This window comes from Molossus molossus, unplaced genomic scaffold (assembly GCF_014108415.1).
Source record: "Molossus molossus isolate mMolMol1 unplaced genomic scaffold, mMolMol1.p scaffold_m16_p_20, whole genome shotgun sequence".
NCBI lineage: Eukaryota > Metazoa > Chordata > Mammalia > Chiroptera > Molossidae > Molossus > Molossus molossus.
In genome coordinates, this window is record NW_023425356.1 from 46,736,066 (window position 1) to 46,761,630 (window position 25,565).

At 48.1% G+C, this 25,565-nt stretch overlaps 1 protein-coding gene and 1 pseudogene across 1 annotated transcript in view; both read left to right on the top strand.

Annotated features, from left to right (window-relative positions):
- ASTN1 (astrotactin 1) overlaps window positions 1–25,565 on the top strand; it is a 282,406-nt gene that overhangs the window by 58,920 nt on the left and 197,921 nt on the right. The gene's annotated exons all lie outside the window — the stretch shown is intronic.
- LOC118638075 lies at window positions 7,597–7,794 on the top strand (annotated as a pseudogene).

The following is a 25,565-nucleotide window of genomic DNA, read 5'->3' on the forward strand; positions in this document are numbered from 1 at the left end:
AAGCCAGACTCCAACTGCTGGGGTTTAACTCTGCTGTGCGCCAATTCCTGGAAGGTGGCGTTAGGAAGCCTCTACCCGTCCACGCCGCTTGCTTCTGTCCAGGGAGATGAGCATGAGGATCACAACGCGCTGGCAGGGCTGCGTGCAGGAGTCGAGGGTTGGATAAGTGAAAATTACTGAGATCAAGGCCGGCAGGGACCGTCATTATTGTGATCATCTGGTCAGCTTTGCTTTCCTGCTTACATGTGAGTTCTTCCATCAAACCTCGTCTCTTCCAGTGTGGTGACAACATGGTTTACAGTGGGATGACCGCGTGAGTGATGGAGGAGGAGGGGCCTCCGTAGTTGAGATATTCCCAGGAGAGTTCCCTCCTGAGTTCCCAGCATCATCGTCTATCTGGAGAGGAAGAGAGGAAAAGGGGTTTGAGACGTAAATCACAGTGGTCAGGATTCTCGAGGATTACAGGAGCTGAGGTGAAGGACACCCACGCCTGCAATGGTGCATCACGACTCTTCCGTTGTGGGCATGCTTCTTTTGGAGACTGAAAAGGCACGAAACTCTCTTAAAGAACCATTTAGCCCTTGAATCTGGAAGGTAATTCAGGTGAGTTCTGTGAGACTCGAAAGGTAATTATCCCCAAGTATCAAGTACTGGCTGAGTCCTCTCCAAGCAGATTATTTCATCCTCTCTCGCTCTTTCGGGGTCGCGAAGTGTTATTACAGAATCCCCCATCTGGGAGAAAGTCATGGGCTCGGAGTTCTGAAGCGACCCCCGTTCAAGGACCAACAGCAAGTCAGAGAGGGAACCCTCACCCCACCGTAGCCCCCGGGTCTCATCCTGCTGTCAACCGCGCGAGCCCCTGAGTGGTTAGAGAGGTGCCTGTTTGGGAAGAGAAACTCATTTCAAATGGTACTTGACGAACAGCAGGGGCGATCGAGGGGGATCAAGATAAGGCCCCGAGGAGTACGATTTCACAGTCGGAAGGCTGCGGAAGGCGAGCGCGTCATCTTGTGGAAATCTTTTCATTTCACAGACGAAGAGGGAAGGGTGCAGAACTCCAGGTCACTCGCCGGGAGGGTCAGTGTGGAGACAAGGACCCCCTGGCTGGGCAGGAGAGGCTGTGAGTACGAACGCCTGTGGCATGCTTTCCGTAGGACATAGTTACACCGGGAACCTCATCCTTTTTCATTGTTGAAGGCATTTCTTGGGGCGGAGACATTGTTTGTTTGGTGGCCATAAGTGGAGAATATTAATAGATCTGGTGTATGGCTAAAGTGCCCCTCAGTGACCTCGGCATCGCAACATGAACACACATCACCCAGTGAAACGTGACTTGGTCTCCACAGCATTATAAATAAATTAAGAGCGTTTTTTTTCCTGCAGTCATTTTACTAGTTTTTTTTTTTTTTTTTTAAATCAAACCTCCCATAGAACTGTAATTACAATACAGGAAAGTGCAGCAACTTTTAGCCAAAAACCTTGTTTAATGAAGGACTCAGTCCCCAAAAATATACTGTTTGCTGAGGGGCTCCTGACGGCGGCTTTCAGGGGGCCAGCACCTGTGTGGTCGCCTGTGCGTCTCACCGGCTGTGGCCGAGGTCTGACCTGTCCGCACGGGCTGCTGTGCCTGCTTGTTGGAGGCATTGCCGAGGCCAGGGACTGAGTCTTCTTCTTCTGCATCATCCACGTCCAGCACAAGCTGGACCACAGCAGGTCCTTGTCAAATGCTCGTTGGATGCGTGACTGCCCTCCAGGCCATACCCTTGAACTCCGAAGCCATACCATGGTTTGGATTCTTACCCTTTGGCCTAGGGATCTGCTCAGAGCTGCAGCACACTGTGCACAACTGTGACAGAGACCGGAGGACCCAGTTAAATGAGCAAGGGCTCTGGTGTCCGCCAGACCTGTATTCTACTGATGGCTTCGCTGTCTTAGGCGAGTTACTTTGTGCCTCTGACCCCTGTTTTTTAAAAAAATGATAATGCTGCCTGCTGGGGTAGCTCAGTGGATTGAGGGTCGTCCCCTGGACTGAGAGGTCTCGGTTCGATTCCCGGTCAGGGCACATGCCTGGGCTATGGGCCTAATTTTCAGTGGGGGGTGTACAGGAGGCAGCCAATAGATGTCTCTCTCTCTCACATCGATGTTTCTATCTGTCTAAAAAAAAAAAACATCAAATTATTTTTAAAAAAATGACATTGCCCACTTTTCAGGGACTGGTGGGATGGCTGATAAACACGTAAACTGGCCTCGCGTTGGCACGAACGGCCTGGGCGGTTGCTGTTGGTCGCTCTGCCTGCCACCACGTGGAAGCCTTAGTCAGAAGGCAGTCACCTGGTCATGAGCCAGCGGTCAGGTTTGATGGGTCTATATTCTGTTATTTTTGCATACCCATTAGGTACCTGCTGCTCCGTCTTGGTAGCTCCCCACACCCTCATCTGTGCTTTCACCTTTCAATTCAGAGTCTCGGGGGGCTCTCTCCTGACCAGCCTTCAGTGTGGTTTCATTCAGGTCCCGGGCCCCGTCCTGCGAGCCCCGCGCCAGAGGGCGCCCGGGTAGATGTCCGTCCAGAATGGTGTGGGCTAGCGCGGGCTTCCTGTGCACCTCGAGCCTGGCGAATTTCACCCCCCTTTTCTTCTGGCTTCCTGATCCGTCCAGTCCCCGAATGTAAGTCCACATCATCTGTTTGCCTTAGTGCCTCACTGTGAGTTAGAAAGCTGCCCTGAAACCTTCTCTGTTGGGAGCTGAGAACACGCCCTAGACGAACACCAGTCTGCCCTGGGCAAGGCTGCCGGTCCCGGCAGTCGCGTGGTTCCTGGTCCTCACACAGGTCCTCATACAGGGCTTCTTTAAGCTGATGTTAGCTAGTTCTTTCACCCCCTTGAGGACTGGTAGGAGTTGTTACCATCCCTCTGCAGTCTGCAGATCTGAGGTACGCAGAGTCAGATGCTTACTCTGGGGTCCGCAGCAGCCGTGGTGGTCAGGGGACAGCTTTCAGGGAAGGCCTGCTCCCAGTCTGGGCTCTGACTCCTCAGAGCAGTGCACTGGGGTCACCACCTCCCTGACGCCTTCCGGGTTCACACCATTGCTTTGCCCTCCTTGGATGCCGGCCAGGTCTGTCGTGTTAGGACTGACTCCTTCTTGGGTCTCAGAGAAGTTAGACACATTGAATGCACACCTCTAACCTTTGCAGCCTGCTGTTGGGAAGGGGTCTCACAGAGCACCCCTTGGATGCCATCGCTTCTGAAGGAATATTGGGCTGGATTGAGAAAGGGGTCTGACCCAGCACTGAGAATTTTCTTTTTAATTATTTTTATTCATTTGTTTTTGTTACAGATGTTTCTCCTTTTCCCCCCAAAGCACTGATAGTTATTATAATCTTTTATCCTCACTCCCTCAGCTTTTAAGACATGTCCCCAGGCAACAGGGTGGTGGTGTGTTTTGTGGGTTTTTTTTTTTTTTTTTCCTTGCACGTGGAATACTCTCTGATATTAAGGTAGAATTGAAGCAGAGTTGCAAAGAACTCTTTGGTTCTTTCCTCTAGACATCTTGTCAAAGGGCTATGATCTCTGCAGAAGCTGCGTGACCTGGGAAGAGCCCGATGAGTCAGTGGTTCCCAAACGGAACCTTCCTTTCTTCGACGAGCAGCAGTATACCTTGCAGATGGAGGACACAGGGCACGTGCTCAATTAGCTCATGTCCCCAAATGAGGCATGTTCCGCGAATGTATCTGATGTCTCGTAGCGAGCGGGACCCGTCTCAGATACCACAGCCTGCCAGCAAGCAAGTTGAAACGAGAGACTCGAGTCCACTCATTATCCTAATAGGTCCATTTTTAGTGTGTGGAAACTGAGACCCAATCTTGCCTTGGGGCAAGAGGAAGTGTCTGGGTCCCTGCATAAGAATGTGACATTTATACATCCTGAGTTTCTCATTTGCAGCCTGGGTACTGGTTTCTTAAGCAACGATGAGGGAAGACGAGGGCAGAGAGGAAAGGGTGCAGTCACTCTTTATCTTATTGATGGGACATCTGCTCATTTGTCACTCTCACCCTATCCTGTTTTTATAGGGAAACTTTTAGGGCTTCGGATTTTTAAAGTGACATACACATACACTCACAGAAACTTACACGTCATAAGCATTTAGGCCCAGGCATTTTAACAAAGCAGCCCTGCATAACCAGGACACTGATCGAGAAACAAAATAGCGTCCCCACCACCACCTTCCTCCTCGTGCCCCATCCACCACCTTCAGCCCCCTAGGGGAAACACAAGTTTGATTTGTAATACCAGAGATTAATTAGACTACTTTTAAATTTTATGTAAAAGAATCATACGGTGCCAACTTTTGCATATGTAGTTTCTTGTATTCTATGTTATGTCTTTGTGTGTGTGAGAGTCTGTGTTATTGAGAGTAGCTGTAGATCACTCACGATCACTGCAAAATAGTATTCCATTGCGCGAGTATATCACAGTGCATTTATCCATCCCACTATCGACGGCCTTGGGGCTGTCTCCAGGTCAGGGCTGATTTGAATAGGGTTGCTATGAACATCCTTGTGCGTATTTTTTGACTCATATGCAAATGCATTTTTGTCATCGTAAATTGTTTGTTAAAACACAGAGCAATAGCCCTTGGCAGTTTGGTTCAGCAGTTGGAGCGTCGGCCTGTGGTCCAGAGAGACCTGGGTTCGGTTCCCGCTAGGGGCACGTACCTCAGTTGCAGTTTGTCCCCGGCCCTGGTTGGGTCGTGTGAGTGGTGACCAGTCGATGTGTCCCTTTCACATCAATGTTTCTCTCTCTCTCTCTCTCTCTCTCTCTCCCCCCACCCCCCTCCCACTCTATTAGAACAAAAAATAAAAAAATGTACTTGGGTGAGAATAAAAAAAATAAAACAAAACAATAGACAGTGAAAAACATCCTGATTTTTTTTTGGAGGAGGGGGAGTAGGGTGGGGCCTGGAAGGGGTAGGGACAGATGGAGACGGCCCAGAAGGAAAAGTGGGTACACACCTGTGAGTGGGATTCTGGGGTCACAGTGCGTGGATGGACGTGCTCAGATCTCACAGTTACTGCCACACCGTCTCCAAAGTGAGTTCTTCAGTTTTTAAAAGACAAGGTTATTTGTGGTAATATTAGAAAAGGACCCCAATAATCAGCTTGTCTTATTCTTAGAAATGGAAACATGTCTCTTAAGCTGTGGTGTATATGCTACTTACGAATGGAGTTTCAGTTCCCAAGTTCTATCCCAGTCGTCCTTACCCAGTGGTAATGAATTTCTCTCATCCTGGACTCCTGAAGCCAAAACCTTTTCCAGGGAGGCTCTAACCTTTCTCCGGATGTGAAAGACTCGACTTGTTCCTTTCTATGGTACAATAAGAGCCCACTTTTCAAAATCGGCCTGCAGGGGTTTAGGGTATCCGTAGAAAAATTCTGTGTGTATGCAGTTTCTAAGCTCTTTATCCTGCTTGCTCTGTTCTGTATTACTGGCCTGTTACTGTCTTAAACGTTTTAATGAATGATATTTAGTTGCCTTAGCCTTTTTCTTTTAGCAAACTGCACACGCACACACACACACACACACACACACACACACACGCACGCATATATTAATACAGAAACAAATGGAAAACCCACTAGGCAACCATATTGGCAAAACACTGAATTGTCTCACCATCAAATACTTTCTTTTTTTTTTCTTTTCTGAATGTTTTTATTGATTTTTTTTTAGAGAGAGAGGAAAGGAAAGGGATAGAGAGATAGAAACATCCATGAGAAAGAAACATCATCGACTGGCTGCCTCCTGCACGCTCCCTACTGGGGATCGAGCCCAGAACCTGGGCATGTGCCCTGACCGGGTATTGAACCGGTGCTCTTGGTGCCTGGGATGATGCTCTACCAACTGAGCCACACCGGCTGGGCTATTTTATTAGTCTTTATTTTTAATATTAATATTTATTTATTCAGAAAATATCCATTAAGCATCAGCTATCTGTCAGAGACTTAGAATATAGAAATAGGTCAACAGAAACCCACACAGTCAATAAAAGTCTCTAGCTTCTAAAGAACAGCTCTGATATTTTACACAATTTTCCTTAAAAAAATAAAACCAATAATGGAAGACAGTATATCTTCAGACTTGATTTTTTAAAATAACCTGTACAGATCATAAAATATAAGCTAAGACTTTAAAGACTGATTATACATTGATTTATTCTTTTTTGCCTTCCTATTTTTCCTGCAATATAATTATACCAAAAAGCTGGTAGGAATGATGATTTTGGAGGAAAATAGAGAAGTACATAAAAATCAGCTTTGGAGTTTCTTTAACATGGTACTTGGTGTTTAATGTTTAATTATAGCAGTGCAAGAGCTTATATCCCAGGTATTGAGAATTGATGTTGCTTAATGGGAATGTATATTCTTCCCTAGTAATAGTGTATCATTCATAGAAAAAAAAAGTCTTTCATGAAAGGGCAGCTGGTCTTTTAAGAGAATGGAACCTCCTGAGTTGGAGTAGCTGCTACCAGTGGATATTATTTGCTTCCTGAAGGGCAGTTACAGGCTCATTTAACATTAATAGAAGGTGATCTAGGCTCTTTCATGACCTCTTGGGACCTCAATCACAGACTGGGTCATTTAAGAGATTTGGGAGGAGAAGGTAGCCCATTAGAACCAGGTCAGGGAATGAGTATTCTCACCCTGATTTTTCTTGTGCACCTACTCGTCCTGGGGTAGATGGGGGATGGGAATAGAGATTAGCTAATTGCAGAGATTATAAACTCTGATTTTCAAACTCACTCTTCTACTTTGTCCTTCTGTTTCTTCATTTTTCTTTTCCGAATTCCAAATGTTTCTCCTTGCTTCCTTTTTCTCAGCTCTTTGCTAATCTGTCATCGACCATCACAACACCTGATGCCACATAAAGAAACAATAACATTATTACTGTATAGGAAGAAACTATGAGGCCTAACAAAGTGACTTGAGCGGAGGATTCAGACAGGGGGATAATGATAAGTAAGAATAGCGACCCTCTGCATTCCAAGTTCACTGCAGCATTATTACCAATAGCCAAGATACGGATCTTAATGTCCATTGGTAAATGAATGGATATTGAAAAACATATATATATATATGTATGGGCCCCAACAAAATATATACAGGGTGTCTGTAGATTCTATTACATTTTTAAAATAAAATGTATTTTAATAAACTCTGGCTTTATCATTACACTTTTTGTGTATATATATTTTGGGGGGGACACCTTATATATATAACCCAACCTTAAAAAAGGAGGAGACCCTGCCATATGCTACGATAGGGGTGGACCTTGAGGACGTTATGCTAAGTGAAATAAGCCATCGCAGAAGGACAAAGACTGCCTGACTCACTTACAGGGTGTACCCAAAGTAGTAAAACTCACGGAAGCAGAAATAGCATCATGGTTGCCTGGGACTCGGGGGGAGGAAATGCAGAGTGGATGCTCATGGGCACAGAGTTTCCGTCCGACCAGATGGAAAAGCTTAATAGCTCTGTTGGGCACCGATGTGTGTATGGTTAGTGGTACTGTCCGAGGGTCCACTCGAACATTTGCTGAGAGGATCCTTACCTGGCAGGGGAGATGTCATGATCAGCAGGTGGTTTTCCAGGCCGGGGTTTATCCATTGCACTCCGAGTGTGCTGACCCCTGCGATGTCCCCAGATCTGTGCCCCCAATATCGGTGTTTGTATGTAGGTCTGCACTGAAACTCGACTGCACAATTTGTGGTGGGGGGGGGGGGACTGCGTTCCCACTCCCTCCCCCCAAAAACTGTTGAGAGATTTCATGTTCGGTGTTTCTCTCTCTCTCACACACACACACATACACACACACACACACACACACACACACACACAGAATGAAAGTGCACGTAGTGAATGACAGAAGGACAGAAAGGAAAGGGAACAGGCTTGAGATTCTGTGCCTTTGAACCGAGGAGCAGGTGGACTGACTCGGGACAGTCACAGGCACAGGCAGCCTCGCTCCGTTTAAAACCACCCTGAGCGCATTTTGGTGCACCGTATCCCTTTTTTTCCATTAAAGATTTTAATGGATTCTTCAGGAGAAAGGAAGGGAGAGGGAGAGAGAAGGAGAAACATGGATGTGAGAGCACCAGAGAGCACCTGTCGGCTGCCTCCCGCGCGCCCCCTACCGGAGGTACAGCCCGCAGCCCGGCGCGCCCTGACTGATGCGAAGCTGGAGGACGCTGCGCCCAAGCGGCTGGGCCACTGCACCAGGGCGGTGCGCCGTCCTTCTGGGAGGCAGGATGGGCAGTGCCTAAGGGCGTGCGGGCTGGTGTCAGTCCCGAGTTTGAGTCATGATTCCTCTGATTATGAATTGAACATTTTCTTCACTCCTCTGAGCCTTGCTGTTCTCATCTGTGCAGCAGAGGACTATGTATCTCAGTTGAAAAGATTAAATGAGATCATTGATGTAGCAAATGAAGACGGTGATGCTTATTTATTAACTTGGAGGCAGCGTTGGAACTTGGGCTGCAGTGACTGAATTATCGGAGTTGCCGGAAGGTTCCAGAAATTCCAGGCAAGGCTATTTCCCCAAAGCAGGCTCTCCTGGACACCACTGTCAATATCGGAATTTGTATGTCGGTCTGCACCAAAACGTAAACCCCGCAAGACAACCCTTCGATTAAATGCTGAGACCCAACAAGCCCATGTCTGAACACACAGCTGAAAAGCCAGCCGTCATCTGCAATTAAGGAAAAAAACCTGAACTTTAAAAATAAAACTCTGTTTGTCATTGATCTGTGGGAAATGATGGCAATTCCTATGTCTCTTTGTTGATTTTTCTTTCATCTTTTGATGAAATCTGCCCACTGTGTCATTTTCCAACCAGGAGCTGGAAGGGCTCGGGCAGAGCCAATCTTGAGGGTGTGTGTAGGTTCTTTTTTCCCTGTTTTTTTTTTTTTTTTTAAATCTTCCCATGAGGCTGTTTTTTCCATTTATCTTCAGATAGAGCAGGAGGGAGAGTAAGGGAGAGAGGGAGAGGGAGAAATATCAATGTGAGAGAGACACGTCAACTGGTTGCCTTCCGATGACCTCGACCAGGGCCAGGGACTGAACCACAATCGAGGTATGTGCCCTAGACTGGGATCGAACCCGCAACTCCTTGGTCGAAGGGCCAATGCTCTAACCACTGAGCCAAACCAGCCAGGGCGTCTTGTTTTTGTTTGTTGTTTGTTTGTTGTTGTTGTTACTTCCTGGCCCTGCTCTTCCAAAAAGGGCAAATGTGGCATTTCAGAATATTAGCTCAGCAAACAGATTTCTTTTTCTCTTAGACTAACCAAGGTGTGATTGTGGTTTTACAATTCTAATTGGTAATAATGGTTTTCGGAGGACTATTAATGGTTTGTGGAGGATTTCCTTTTCTAAACACCAAGCAAAGTCCCGCCTGGGCCATGCTTGGTCGATGTCACTATTCTAGTGGTAACTCTGCAGGGATGTCACATGCAGTGTCCTGACACCGAGGTCCATGTCCTTTAGCCTTCTGCAGGGCGTTTAGCAAGATCTTCCACACTAGCTGTCCAGGCACGATGAGAGGAGAAGGCGGAATGGTGGCCCAACTAAGCAGATTCATGTGTGCTTGAAATTACACAGTGGATGCTAATCATATTTTTATTCAATAATTAATTTCATGTCAACAAAGGTTCACTCAGGGCTTTACCCTCTGTCAGGCTCTTTTGTAGGTGCTGGGAGTGCACCAGTGACCACAGGAGACAAAGCTGCTGCCTCCATGGAGCTTGGATTCCAGGGTCATGTCACAGGGCCCTTTCCTCTGTCCTGTCTTGTTCAACATGCCCATAACTGACATCTGTAACACTGAAAGACATGTCTGCTCTACCCAGCCACGGTAATAAAGACAGCGTGATACTGGCATGAGGAAGGCATATGAAAATAGAATGGAATCAAGAGTCCAGAAGAGAACCCTTCTAGTTATAGAAATTCCACTTTGACAAGAGTGTCAACACAGTTCAATGGGGGGAAACACAGGGCTGAGACATCTGCAGAACTGCATCTCCCATGCGAAAGAATGAGGGCTCTCTTATGTCGTACCATTTACAAAATTAACCCCAAATGGACCTAATATCTAATGTAAGAGCTAAAACTATAAAACTCTTAGAAGAAAACAGCCGTACGTCTCTGTGGTCTTGAATTAGGGAATGGGTCTTAAATGTGACACCAAAACCACAAATAACAAAAGACAAAGTAAATAAATTGAGCTTCATCAAAATCTGAAATGTTTGTGTTTTGAAGACCACCGCCAGGAAAGTGAAAATGCAACCCACAGGACAGGAGTAAATGTTTGCAAATTATGTATCAGATTAAGGGTTTGTGTCTAGAATATATAAAGAACTCTTCCAACTCAACAATAAAAAGATGAATAATCCAACTAAAATTGGGCAAAGATTTGAGTAGACTTTTCTCCACGGAAGATATGTAAATGGCCATGAAGAAACGCTCACCATCATTAGTGACTAGAGAGCTACAGGTAAAAACCACAATGAAATACCACATGGATGGCCATGTGGATGGCTATAATAAAAAGAAAAACAATAGTAAGTGTTGACCAGGATGTGGAGAAGGTAGAAACTCATATATCACTGGTGGGAATGTAAAATGCTTCACCTGATACGGAAAACAGTGGCAGTTCTTCAAGAAATTAAACATAGAGTAACCATGTGACCCAACCATTCCACTTTTAGGTGTATACTTAAGAGAACTGAAAACGTCTGTCCCCAAAACTTGCACATGAATGTCCATAACAGCATGATTCATAATATTCAAAACAATGGAAACAATCCAAGTGTACCTCCACCGGAGAATGAATAAACAAAATGTGCTCTATCCATATAATATACTACTATTGGGCCATAAAAATGAAGTATTGATATTTGCTACAACATGGATGAATCTTAAAAACATGATGCTGAGGGAAGGAAACAGACACAAAAGACCAAATATTACATGAGCCCATTTATATGGGATGCCGTAAGAGCAAACCCACAGAGACAAAGTAGATTCGTGGCTGCGTGAGGATGGGCGGAGGAGGGATGGGGCTGCTAATGGGAACAGAGTTTCTTTTTGGCGTGATTACAGTGTTCTCAATCAGACAGTAGTGATGGTTGTACAACTTGGTGAATGTATTAAAATCCACCGATTGTACAATTTAAAAGGGTAAATTTTATGGCATGTGAATTATGTCCTCATAAAAAGACATGTTTATCATGATTATAGGTTACATGAAACTAGCAAAGGGAATATTTGTATTGGATGGCAAAGATGGCAAAGTCGGTACACAGAAGAACCTTGGCAGATGGGAAAGATAGGCTGAATCTGACAAGGTGAAATTCAGCAGGAATACACATAGAATCCCAAGACTGCAAACAACGAATAACAGCCCTGTGGAAGGAATTCCATGCTTCAGTTTCTAGGGAGCCTGATGTAACATTTTCAGCATTAACTAGAAGTGTAATTACTCCAATGAGGAATTAACTTTTTTTTTTGAGAGCTGGTCAAATGATACCCCGACTTTTGAGGTCAGTTCTGGCTGCTGTGTTTCAGGACGCATCTAGTTTAATGGGTGAAGGTCATCCAAATACACATTACAGTTGGCTTTTCACCAAGTCTGTCTCCTCATCTGAAGGCGTTTGGGTAGAATACACCCATCACTTCGTTGCCTTAAGCAAACCAGACTCACAGGTGTATGTGACTCACCTGCTCCTCGCCAGCGTGAATTCAGCGCCCCTCTCCACCCAGTCGCAAAAGCAAAGGGTCTCAAAACATGTTGAAAGGACAAGGAACTAGTTGTGTTTGATCAGCAGGTCTGGAAGCCATGGGAACTGACTTCAAATACTTGCAGGTCTTTCATGGAGATGTGGGAAAAGTCCAATAAGTACAAGGGATTGGTGGATTGAGGCTTCAGGGAAGATGTTTTGACTCAGGGTAGGGAGCATGTCAGCTGAGCTCCCCATGGTGGGTAGTCTTTATTCAGCGGTGAAGTGTTGAGCTTTATTGACACACGCTGGATGACTGTTTATTTATTTTTGCATTTATCTTCAGATAGAGTGAGAGGGAGAGAGGGAGGAAGAGAGAGAAACATCGATGTGAGAGAGACACATCGAGTGGCTGCCACCCACACAACCCAACCAGGGCCCGGGACAAACTGCAACTGAGGTACATGCCCTTAGCGGGAACCAAACCCGGGTCTCTCTGTACCGCAGGCCGACTCTCTAACCGCTGAGCCAAACCGGCCAGGGCAGGACTCACATTTTAATATGAGTTCCTCCCCGGGGCAGGATTGCAAGGCAGAGATGCAGAAGTCCGGCTTCTGAATCTTCTGGTTGTTTGACATCTTAGAATGAGTGTGTTACATTTTCAAACAGAAATGGGTCAAATCATTTTTTGTTTTTTTTAATTCTCATCTGAGGATATTCTTCCATTTATCTTCAGATACAGTGGGAGGGGGAGGGGGAGAAACACATCGACTGGCTGCCTTCCGCACGACCCCGGCCAGGGCCAGGGACCGAACCGCAAAGAGGTACATGCCCTTGGCCGGAATCGAACACGCGACTCTTTCGTCCACGGGCCGATGCTCTAACCGCTGAGCCAAACCAGCCAGGGCAGGTTCAAATCATTTTTAAAATAGTATAATATCAATGGAACGTAGGATTTTCCAGAAAAATTGAAGTAGCATTCTTTGGTTCGTTGATAGAAACCACGTATTTTTCCCTCCTGTGAATGTCTCGCCTCCTTCTTCAGCTTTGTCTTTGGCTTATTGGCCTGCTTCCCGGGCTCAAGGATGCCGCCCCCCCCCCCCATGAACTGGGGAACCGCAGGGAGGCTTGGCGGGCTCAGGGGTGCATGTCGTTCAGCTGGCAGTGGGCCTGGTCTTGGCTTCTGGGCCGAGGCAGAGGTGACGGGCGGGCACCTCCACGCACCGCGGTCGGGTACCTTCCATTCTCTGTAGGCTCTTAAGTAGATTTCCAGTCCATTCCGCCCCATCTGAAGGGTTCTGATAGATTTTCACCATCCACGCCCCAAGGCCTGTACCGAAGGGAAGCCCCAGGGCACACGATCGGCTCTTCATCACTCTCACCGGAGTTGAAGATAGATACAGATTAGGTGATAACAAGACCTCACAGCTATACACGTTCTTTAACCCAAAGCTCTTTGCAAACATCTGGGCAATCCCTGGACCGAGGGCCCAGCTCAGCCGGTGCTGAAAGGCAGCCATTCCCGAAGGAAGCACCTCCTGGTCCGCAGGCCACCCTCGGAGAGACCTGCCTGCAGCCCTCACCCGGGAGGTGACAACGAAGACTGTATTTCACAGCAGTGCCAGGGACACACTTTGAGACAGCATGTAATTACCAGAGGAGGAGCTGGCCGGGGACGTGGGGGTGGACACTCCCCAGCTCCCACCAGCATCTGGGGCTTTCTGAATGGCTTCGGCAACATTTGGGGTTTTATGCTTTCGTCCCAAAGTCGTCTCTGGGAAACACGGCGGAGGATGAGCAGACCCTGGGGACATGGATGCACTGTGACCACAGGAAAGGATTTACTAGTACTTCCTGTAAACCAAGGCGGCCGAAGGGCGGAGGTAGGGATCGGAGGAGACTTGCGGAGTCTGGAGATCGTAAAAGGAGCCCCGGTCACCTCCAAGGGATAAATAATGCGGGCTGTCGCTGAACGCGCAGAGTCCGCACGTGGCTCGCTCGGCGCACCGCTCACGGCGGGACTCTCGCAGTCAGCGTCACAGGTCCTGTGACTAGTCTCGTGTCCCACGAACATCACTGAAAGAGGCTTTTTTTCCCCTTTGAGGCAAGTCTCTCCTGCAACCAGTTTAGGCGTCTGACAATTGGGGTTTTTTTCCCTGTGAGGTCCTGTTCAGGGAACATGATGACTTGATCTGAGGCACTGCCCCTCCTCTGTGGTGTGGGGGTTCCCAGCAACTCGGGACCTTTCCAGCTCCAAGGGCCCAGGGGATTTCGGGCACAGGCTCCAGCTGCTGCCAGTAGGGCTGGAGATGGCAGTGAGGAGACTCTGGGCACCTCCTCCCTGCCAGGCGCTTCTCTCTGCTGACAGAGTGAGCATCTCTTTAAGGTTTCTTTTGAAGAAAGCACTTTGCTTAAAAAAAATTTTAAGAATAGATGCCATTTTCTAGTTCTTTCTGGCTGGAGTAATCTATGCCCGTGCGAACGGCTTCGGCAGTTTTACAAACAGAACAGCATGTTAGTTACCATAGAAGATGTCTAACAGACTGTGGCGTCGAAATAAAAAGTTTTTTCCCCGTTAAGCACTATTTATTGATCGTAGAAATAAGGAGAAGAAACACACAAAAACATATCAAGAAGGAGTTCGAAAGCACCCACAACCCCACTCTCCAGGGGTGAACTGCAAACATTTGTTGTGTCATTGGCCAATTTTCTATTTATATCAAATTTCTTTTTAGAAAACTGACTCGTGGCTTTCACACAATTCCTTAGAAGTTTTGAAAAAGTATTTGAACTTATAAGTGATTCGCCACATCATGAAATGTCCTTGGACTCATGTGATGGCTAATGGCATTTAGTATTAAATAGCATTTCATCTTGGGTCCGTAACCCTCTCCCTCCCTCCCCTCTTCCCGTGCTGACACGGAGATGGATTCTAGTGACCGCAAGTACGTTCTGGAAGGGACATTTTTGGAACATTCTTGTTTCAACCCATCTATGTCTTCAAAGTTTAATTGTTGAGCCCGGCTGGTGTGGCTCAGTGGCTGAGCGTCAACCCACGCACCAAGAGGTCACCAGTTCAATTCCCGGCCAGGGCACATGCCCAGGTTGTGGGCCCGATCCCCAGTGGAGGACGTGCAGGAGGCGGCCAATCGATGTTCTCTCTTATCAATGTTTCTATCTCTCTCTCTCCCTCTCTAAAATCAATGAAGAAAAAAATTCTTTTAAAAAAGTCTAATTGTTGATATTGTTGGTTAGTATATTGGTTTGTTTAGTTTTAGGGTGATGGCTATTTTTTTTCCTTCTTGAAAAATTGTATTTATTTGTAAAACTAGTTGACATGAGGAAAGCTAAAGGCAGAGAAGGGTTGGATGAATTTATTGGTGACACTAAGGAGAAGGTCCTACTGGAGAGGCAAGAAGGAGGCAAGAAAAACCCTGGCAGGTGTGGGGAAGGGCAGGTGTCTGCTTCTGTGGAAGATCAGACAGCTGGAGGCCTCCACGATGCAGACATCTCTGCATCAGATCATGAGTGTTGACTTTAAAGAAAGATTCCCCTTCTGAGGAACACAGAATCGCTGTGCAGAGACCCCCCAAGGGGCATGACGAGAGGCTTGAGCGAGAGCCCCTCAGAACAGCCTGGCTGCTCATTTTGACGTTGCCTCTAACACACACCATGAACCTGGGCAGGTGGCCAGACTCGGCTTTTTCATCATAGAATGAGGGGGTTCCAGTAGGTCGGTCATTTCCCAGGACAGACAGGGACCTGCCTGGAGCCGCTGAGACAGAGAAGGGTGTCTGTGGGGTGTCGGCAGCATTTAAGAACCTGGTAGAAACTCTGCTATTGAAGAGAGAGCGGAGAAGGAGAAAGCCAGAGAGCTTACGTTCACTCCATGCCTCCCCTGTGCCAACCATTGTGTGAGCCAGGCTCTTTATCTCGGTCACCTGTCCCAGTGATCCTGGGAGGCAGGTGACTTTGCAGCCATAGCTGCATTTTACAGGTGAGGAATCTGAGGTTCGGGTCAGTTACGTGTCCTGTCCAGGGTGTACGGCTTGTCAGGGGCAACGTTGGTTTCAGGTTCATACTGCCTGGCTTCAAAACCATGATTTTGTCGCTGCACCCAATGGTGCCAGTCATATGTGTCTTTGAATAAAAAGAAAAAATAAATTACTACCCAATAGATCAGTTTGATAAACAGGAAGAAAAAAATGATCTAGGCTCTGTATCAGATGTTTGTAAAAGGTGTCTTCGAAACCTGGGCTAGTTCATCTGTACGTCCCACTCCAACAAGTACAACCAAACGTTTTCCCTTCACACCTCAAAGCATGCGGAATCCTCCAGTGCCATCATTTTGTTTCACAGATAAGAAACTGGGGCCCAGGAAAAGGTAATTCACTTGCTCAATATCATTTAGATGATTAGGAGCAGAACGGAATTCAGAACCAAAGTCATCTGTGATCAAATGAGACAAGGGCTTGTAACACCTAACACAGTGCCTGGCATTGGTTGGTACCAATCCTTCAGTCAAGGTCATGCCTTCTGCTTACCCTCTGCTAGTCCCCCATTTCCTGTGTTTATTCCTTCGGTCATTCGACCTTAACCTCCTCTTCCCGAGCCATGTCTTCCCGGGGCTCTTGGCCGGGGGAGAAATTCATAGCGCCTACACCAGTGCGCTTCAGCTCACAGCCTCTATCAGCGGGGAAGAAGGTGGGTGCTAGTGGGTGGAGAGACAAATGGGAGCCCTGGCCAAGGTGGCTCGGTGGGTGGGAGCGTCGTCCCATACCCCCACAGGTGGCAGATTTGATTCCCGATCAGGGCACATACCCAGGTTTCGGCTTTGATCCCTGGTCGGGGCGTGTGCTAGAGGCAACAGATCAATGTTTCTTTCCCACATCAATGTCTCTCTCTGTCCCCATCTCTTCCCCTTCCTTCCTCTCTCTAAGATTAAAAGAAGGAGAAGAAGCAGCAAATGGGAGAATGAGTAGAGACATGAATTTGTAGGTGCAATTTTTGAAGGGTTGGGGAATTAATAAAAGAAAATGAAAGGCAGGAAGAAGTTTTTTGGTTTTTTTTTTAAGTGATGGAGGACAGAATGTCTTTTAGCATCATTTTAGACCAAGAAGAAGAAAATACTGGAAAGACTGGCGGAAGGTAAAAGAGCCAGGCCAGCAGAGCAGAATCTGCACAGGCAGCAGGTGAGGGAGGGGGTCAGCGCTCAGGCAGAGGGGTTGAACTCTGGGAAGAAACGATAGCTTTCCCTCTACGGGGGACTCCCTGGCCGGGGTTCATGGAGTTCACCTTTCCTGTCGGTAGACTGGGACCGTAGGTCTGAGCCATCAGGAACTGGGCTCAGAACGCACCCACTCTGGAGACTCCTACCAGGGGGGACACGCTCTAGGCACGTCTGTGGTCGGAAAGCTCTGTGAACCCCAGGAGCTCCCGAGCAGCTGTCTTTAGTGCGAGGCAGGTAGGACTGGGGTTGGGGTGAAGCACACCTAGACGGCCCTCTTGCCCTCGGTTAGTCCTTTGCTTTCTTTCCTCCTACGTGGACACGGTCGCCTCCAACCACGCACGCCCTGAGGCCTCCACCTTCAGAAGTGTGCTCGCGAGAACCCACGTCCTCTCGTGACGGGGAAGCGAGCAGAACTGCACTTCACAGTCGCGAGCGTGTGGCACGCCAGCGGGCAGCGGCCACCTACTTGCAGATAGTCTCGGGGGCTCCAAAGGAGACATTGTTCATCCCTGCTGAAGACAAGGCTAGTAGGAGCAGGTGGACGTGACAGCAAGGGGAACCTCTGACGACGGAAGGACACCCTCTCCGTGAGGCAGGGCACAAGCACGTTGTGGAAGAGGGTTGGGAGGAGGGCCTGGCTGGGTCCCTGCAGGGCAGAACTTCCCGCAGGGGTTTGGTCCAGCTGGTGGTGAAGACTCTGTATTTAACTTATAACCCTGATGTCCTGACCCCAGGGGGTTATCACTGACAGAGGACCACTTAGGCGACTGTGTTGATGATGGAGGGTTTGGAGAAGAGTTGCACAAATAAAACAAGGGGGAAAGAAGTGTTCTGGAGCATTCTGAGAATGTAGCGGGCCTCTGCCAGGGAAAATATTTTATTCCAGGGCTCGGAACCGAGTGCCAGACCCAGGGTATCCAGCGGAAGCCTCCGTTGACGTGCTTTCGTTCATTTCTGACTTGACGTGTGGAATTCTTAATTTCCAATTCCCCAAAACAGTGGGTTCATTTGAAAACATGAGCGGAAGTATGTTTTTCCTCGATGACACAGAGAGAAGAATGATGCCTTTGGACCTACAGATATCCGACAAGAGTTGTACAGAGTCCGGAGGGCTGTCAGCTCCCGGTACTGGGTGGGGCCACCGTGAGGGTGATGGATCACTGGAGCTGCGCTGGCCAGTGCGGCTCCTTGGTTGGAGTGTCAGCCCTTGGACCAAAGGGTCTTGGGTTTGATTTCCAGTCAAGGCCGTGTACCTGGGTTGCAGGTTCGATCCCCAGCCCTGGTGTTGGCAACCAGTTGATACGTCTCTCTCACATTGATGTTTCTCTCTCTCTCCCCTTCTCTCTCCCTTCCACTCTATCTAAAGATTAATGGGAAAATGTTCTTGGGTGAAGATTAACAAAAAGAAAGTAATGATAATGATAGATCACTAGTGTTGCATTTGTGTGTGATGACCAAGACTTTTTATACTCTGCCCAGACAACCAAAAACATACGGCCCTGGCCTCCCATAATAAGGAAAATATACTGATCCGTGGCCAATTGTTGTCAGCAGGTCACTAAACCTATTTCTTCACATATAAAATGAGACTATCTCGCCTCTCGGTACAAACGTAATAAAATCTAGTCATGCAGCCATGAAAATAAGCGCTGGCCCCTAACCTGAGGGCGTAAGAAGTCAAGGCTAATGAGAAATGGGCAGTATACACAACATCAATTGAATTTCCTCCTCTTTACCTTGGGTTTAATGGGAATCTGGGTGTATTTTACACAGGACATGTGCCTTGTGCAGGTGGGATGTACGGAATAGGAAATACTGTGCATTATTAAGAGGAAGAATGGGCAGAGTTATAAATGGGGATATGGGCCATGAAAATTTTATGGTTCTAATAACTTTTGTCTACTAGCAAGTAATGAGGTACCGATTCCTTAGGCACGTCTGTAGGGGTGGGGCTCCCTCCAGGATGAGAAGGAGTGTTGAAGGGGTGCCAGGAGAACTTAATGAAAGGTACCCGTGTTACGCTTCTGGTTTGTAACAAAAACACCTCCCCCGAACAACTGAGGGCGGGAGGGAAATCCACGCCACCCAGGCCTCTGAAGGCGCGAGAAGGGCCACGCCCTGGCCCGGACACCTGCCCTGATTCTCGCTCACCTTTGCTTCTTCGGTGAGGTACCCCCTGCTGTACTCTCTGGATGCGTGTCCTCGCGACAGAAAGATCAAGGGGTCACGTCAGAGGAGCTTAAGCTTCAAACAGCCTTTTCCAGAAATAACAAAGGCAGAAGAAGAGAAGAGAGAGCCGTTTGTGCGGGAGGCCTGAGCCGAATGAAGGAGCATGAAATGAGACGTGATAGTGGCGACCGTCGCTCCCCTAACGGCACAGAAGCCCCCCCACCCCCCACTGAACAGAAGAGGAAACTGAGGCCCACAGCAGCCTTCCCCTTAACGAGTCGTGTTGTCCCGGTATCATCCTTGGCCCCAAACCTTGACACACTTGCACACTCGTGGGTGACGCCATTCATTCCCGTGACCCCACTGGCCGTGACTTGTGGATGGACAGAGGAGAGTGTTCCACGTGGGGCGTCCCTGTGTGGATTCCGGCTCAGCAGACCCCACCTCCCCTCCCCCAGACGGGCTGCCGGTTCTGTTTCTTTCGTGGGTGGGTGGCAGGAAGCTCATGCTGACCTTCGGGTTATCCTCGGGCCTGCTCTCCCCGCATCCCCACATCCGAGCAGTAACTCACTGCGAATTCCACCCCCTCCCATTCCTCTTCTGCCTTTTCCCAGTCTCCCTCCCAGAGGGCGAGCTCTCGGCCCCTCTTCGGCCCGCCCTTAAGTGGCTGGTCTTCCTGTCTTCGGCCTCAGCTCTCCTGGTCTCACATTCCCCAGCCACCATTCCGCCAAAGCTCACAAGCTCCTGCCTCTCACTCCCTTTCGCCCGGGGAGTAACGTCAAACTCTTAACCACAGCACCCGGCGTCCTCTGCCGTCTGGCCTCCAGCGACTCTCCGGCTCCCTGCCGCCGGCCAGGCGGCCTCAGAACGTGCCTGGCTGCTATGACGTGGCTGCAGCGCGTGGCCAAGGCGTGGCCGGAGGTCTGCTGCTTGCCACGCGATCTCTGGGGTGACCACGCTTCCCCTTAAACGTAGTGCCGGTGTCGCCTCTGCTCTAAGCCTTCGCGACCCTCTTCTTCGGAGAACGGGGTTCTCTCTTCTTATACTTAGTCTGTCCACCTTCCCACAGCCCCTAGACTGCATTCCTAGTTGCTTTATTTTGTTCCCCTTGGACATTCTTGAATGTAAATTCCTTATGGGTAAGCTCATTCGTATTTGTAAATTTTATTGTTTGGCATGAAGGTAGGAGTCAGTAAAATATGTTTTAAACGAAGGAAGGAGGGAGGGAGGGAGGGAGGGAGGGAGGAAGGAAGGAAGGAAGGAAGGAAGGAAGGAAGGAAGGAAGGAAGGAAGGAAGGAAGGAAGGAAGGAAGGTTTACTTAGCTCATTAGTGGCCAAACCAAGCAACAGAGCCTTGGTTTTTCTTTTTCCACTTCAAATTTTCCCTGTCCCATGCTGCCCGGAGAGAAGACTCTGGCATTTAAAGTGATAACCACCAGTGTATTTTTTCTACAAAATGTATCTTATTTTCAAGTTGAAATGTTAGAACCCAAAGGCTAATTGGAAATAAGTGGGGATAGGTTTCCACATTCTAGAGCTGTCATCTCCCTCACGGCTTGGTTATATTTAATTATCTGAGAACCAAACACAGGCGGGAAGGAGGTACACGTGTACCAAGTGCCTGCCATACACTCACACATGGTCTCACGTCAGCCTCACACGCCCTTTGCCGGGTGTGTAATTATCCACACCGTACAATCTAGGACACAGACGCTGTGATGTTATATAACTTGCCCAGGATCCTGTGACTAGCAAATGTCAGAGTTGGGAGTCGTCTGATTCTAAAGTCCATTCTTTTCCCCTTCACTACACTTCCTCCCGAGGGAAACAGAATTAGAGACATAAAAATCTTAAGAAGTTTCTCTAAAAGACATTCCTCCGTGACTCCAATAACAAATTGGACTGAAGAACAGACTGTGAACCCTGCCTGTGATCCGGTGGCCTGGGGTGATTTTTGAGAACATTAACTAACCCCTAATTTCCAACTCTTTATATTTACAAATATGGACACACAGACTTTTTTTTTTTCTTTATTGATTTTAGAGAGAGAGGAAGGGAGAGCGAGAGAGAGATAGAAACATTGATGAGAGAGAACATTGATTGGCCGCCTCCTGCACGCCCCCCACTGGGGATCAGGCCCACAACCTGGGCATGTGCCCTGACTGGGAATCAAACTGGCAACCTCTTGGTGCATGGGTTGATGATCAACCACTGAGCCACACTGGCTGGGCACACAGACTTTTCTTATTAATTAATCAGTTAATGAAAAAGTGACTTCATGAATGAGTTTTTATCATCTGCTACAGAAATGCATTTGAGCTATTACTAACCAAAAAAGTGACCTTATTTCTAAAAGAAACAAGTGTTGCCTGGCTGGTGTGGCTCAGTGGATTGAGCATCGTCCCATGGACTGAGAGGTCCTGGTTTGATTCCCAGTCAGGACACATGCCTGGATTGCTGGCTTAATCCCCAGTAGGGGGCGTGCAGGAGGCAGCCGATTGATGTTTCTCTCTCACATCCATGTTTCTAGCTCTCTCTCTCTAAAAAAAAAACAATAAAAACATATAAAATAACAAAAGAAATGAGTGTTGGTCGAAAGGAAACAAGACAGCTCGTCTAGTGAAAATCAAGCTGTGGATAAAAAATGGATTCCCTTTTTATGTCGTTGTACTTAGAGTCTTTGTGGAGCTCTGTGAAGTCTGTTTTCGTTTACTCTTGGTGATGGGGCAGACCAGGAGGCATGAAGAGATGCCTGTCAGGGGAAGAGGAAGGGCAGGAGAGTGGCCATGCAACACCGTATGTGCCAACTTAATTTCTTCCCCTCGGTCTAAAACTCCAAGGTGGCAATTGGCAATTGCCCGAGCATTAAACACGTAGAGTCACTGCATTCATTGGACCTCAACAGTTAGCAGCTGTTGACAGATCTTGAATTTCAACAGTGCTTTAAAAGGTGCAGAGAGTTAAAAATGAAATACACTGGGCAGAGCAATAGAGAAAATATTCAAAGTAGCAGCACCATAGAATATGAAAATTATATTTTCATTTCTTTCTGGGTTTTGAGAGGCAATATAACAGAAGGAGCCCCGGTCTGAGATTCCGTCCCTGGATTTCTTATGTGCTAATGTCTCTTGTGACCTTGAGCAAAATGCTTAACTCTCTGGGCTTCTGTTATTTTACAAATGGGGGTGGGGCATATGCCGTGGAAGGGCCGGGCATCTGGAAAGCGAGGACAAATCTATGTCTAAGATCCTTTGTAATGTGGTGTCCTTAGGTTTATGGTGGCTGGGACACTCAATCTGGTCTCCAGTCACCTTGAGAGCACTCCTAAGGACACGACAGGGAGGCAGGTGACATGTTTGAAGGCCCAGATAATGGGAAAAAGTGAGAAAATTGTGATTGAGTCTTTTCCTTAAAACCGTGGTACTTCTTCCAAAATAGATCCCTAAATAGATTTTTAAATCGGAAGGGAGAATTAATCCCAGGTCTTAGAGGCTAACTTCCTGAAGGGTAAAACTCCTGGAGATATTTTTATAGTCACCCCACCCCATGACGAAAGGGGTGTGCAGGCTGGGGGAGACCTAGCGTGGCCCCAGTACCTGTCCTTACAAACTGCCCCGCACCCGCAGCAGCCATCTGGCTGGGAGCTCGGAGCGATATCTGTTCCTTTGTCCAGCGCCTGTCCCTTCTACAGAAGGAATACTCTCTCAGAAACTTGCTCCACGCTCTCCTTGTTTTATAAAAAGTCCAACCTTTATCCACCTAATATGATTTAGTCCTGGTTTCATTTCCTGAATCTTTGTGTTGCCTTCTCTTCCTGGATCTCATGTTCAATGCTGCCAGGTTCTTTGTCCCCGCAGGTGCAGACACATTAGCATAAAGGGTAAGTTGCAGAATTGGAGAACGGCAAATTTGATTTCAAAAGCCATTTCAGATTGAGGTCCATTTGGTGGCATTAGGAGCAAAACTAATAAACAAACCAGGTTTTTTTCTGACTCAAATTCATTTTTTTTTTATTTGACAGTATCCCCGTAGAAGTAGAATATTTTATCAAATTCTGATTTTAGCTGTCATGTCCCGTGCTTCTTTTTTGTTTGTTTTCTTACTCATTATTGCTGACTATTAAGTTATGTGGGCTTGGCAAAGGAAATCTTTTATAATACAGAAGAACGCTGCATTGCCTACCTAGCATCGTCGTCTGCCTTTGCGTTCCTCGACCCTCCACACGCGGCGTGCTGTGCCTTGCCGTGCTTTGTGCTACTGTGACTCCCGTTTTGCAGATAGAAAATAAATTACGAAGAGACTTCCGGGCCATGGCTAGACTTCAAAGATGCTGAAGAAGCCAGGGCCCAGTTACTCTCTCACGGTCTAAGGGAAACAAAGATCTTCTTTTATGGCATCTCTCATGAACAATAAATCCGACAGAGAAAGCCAAACACCATATGTGGACTCTAAAGACCAAAATAAACAAACAAAAAAGAAACAGACTCATAGAGCAGAATGATGGTTGCCAAAGGGGGTGGGGTGGGGGCTGGGGGAAGAAGGTAAAGGGATTAAGAAGTACGGATTGGTGGTTGCAGAATGTCACTGATGTAGATGACAGCAGAGGGAACATGGTCAATAATAATGTAATAACTATGTGTGGGGCCAGGTGGGTTCTTGAAATATTGGGGGGACCACCCTGTAAAGTACATGATTGTCGAACCACTATGCTGCACATCTGAAACTAATCCAGAATAATACTGAATCTAAAAACGGTGATATATATTTAGCTGTTGTTGTGGGGAAATAAAAAGACTTCTGTAAGCTGTGGCAGGTGGTCGGAGGAAGCCTGTGCTGGGGCCCTGGTCAAGGCCATGTCGTGCGGGGCCAGGGCTCAGACTGAGCATGCTCATTCTCAGTGCTCACCGCTAGGGGGCAGGCTCCTTGGATCTGGGCATGGTGACTCCCTGAGGTGCTCAGTGCTGGGAAGCCTGGTCAGGACACACGCGCCAGCAGGAGGCAGCGACCCAGAGGAGTTAGAAAAAGGGAGGCAGGTGGACCTGGGTGCAGGCCGGCTCTCGGGGCTCCGGAAGCGAGGGGCTCGGGGTGTCCCCTGTGCTACCCTGCATCAGGGTGCCTCCTCTCCTCTGCACAGCTGCTCCCCCTTGTCGGCTGCCATCTTCCTCGCATCTTCTCGGCGCCCACGTCTTTTCTCCACCGCTGGGCTTTACTTCCTCATGACTTTTCTATACCTCATGTCTCCAGCTAGAAGTGGCCCCGCGGCCCAGACTCCCCCTCCGGCTCCCTCTCGGCCTCCCTGGGCTCTGCTGCTGCCGGTTCCGTATTCCCTGATCCGGGCCGTCAGAGGGAGACTCTGATGAGCTCATCTTCTTGTGCTGAGCCAGGTGGTGGCTCACTGCCCGGGCTGCAGACAGACGGCCGGAGGTGAGGTGCCCAGCCCGGGCGCGTGTGCAAGGGCTGTGTGTGGAGGGCGGCTTCCTTCTGCAGGGCCGTGGGCAGGCCCCAGGATGGACGTGCCCAGGGCACTGCCTGCCCGTCTTCTCAGAAACCCTCCGAATGCGATCCTCACCCTGAAGGGGCCTGGCAGCCTGTGAGGAATGGCTGGAAATTAATCTCTAGGAGATACAATAGTTTCAAGGTCAGAAAAGGAGAAATCATTCCAGTGGCCACAGCTAAGAGACACTGTATTAAAAGCTTCATGTTCGCTACTTTGTTTCCTGCTCACAGCAGCTCTATCAGGTACATAGTGTAGTCCTTATCGGGGTGAAACAACCTGTTGAGGACAAGCCAGGGTTAAGTGGAAAGGTTGCTATTTAAACCCGGTCAGCCTGAGTCCACAATCACGCTGCAGGGTATGCTCCTTCGCATCCAACTAGGTATCAGTAGCTGGCATTTCCTTCACCCGAGTCAACGTCAGCATTTATGAAATGTTTCGCTTGGAGTTGGAGCTGTGAAGGAAGACACCCCGCGCCAGTGCTGGGGTGGAGAGGAGCCGTCCTCGGGCTCCGGGGACCTCGCCGTGAACCAGGTGTCGGCGCTGCGGAGCGGCCCTGTCTCTGTGCGGTCGCTTCACCCCTAGCAGATGGGAATGTGTCCTGCAGAAGCCTCTGTGATTTATATTAACACAGATCCATCATTCATATGACAAATCTGCACACACACCTGCAGACTTAATTGCTTCAATTTCCTTGAGTCACTGATGGGTTTATGGCCTGCCCCAATTCCAGTAAAACCGAAGCTGTCTGGATTGGACAGAAACGTGTCTTGCTCTAATCAATCTCTCCAGCGGACCCAGACTCCCGCCCTGGTGACAGGCTGGCTTTCTAGACAGGTAATTAAAGAGGCAGCGCCCGCTCCTTTAACACAACCTTAGAAACTACAGGTGGAAAACATCTTTCCT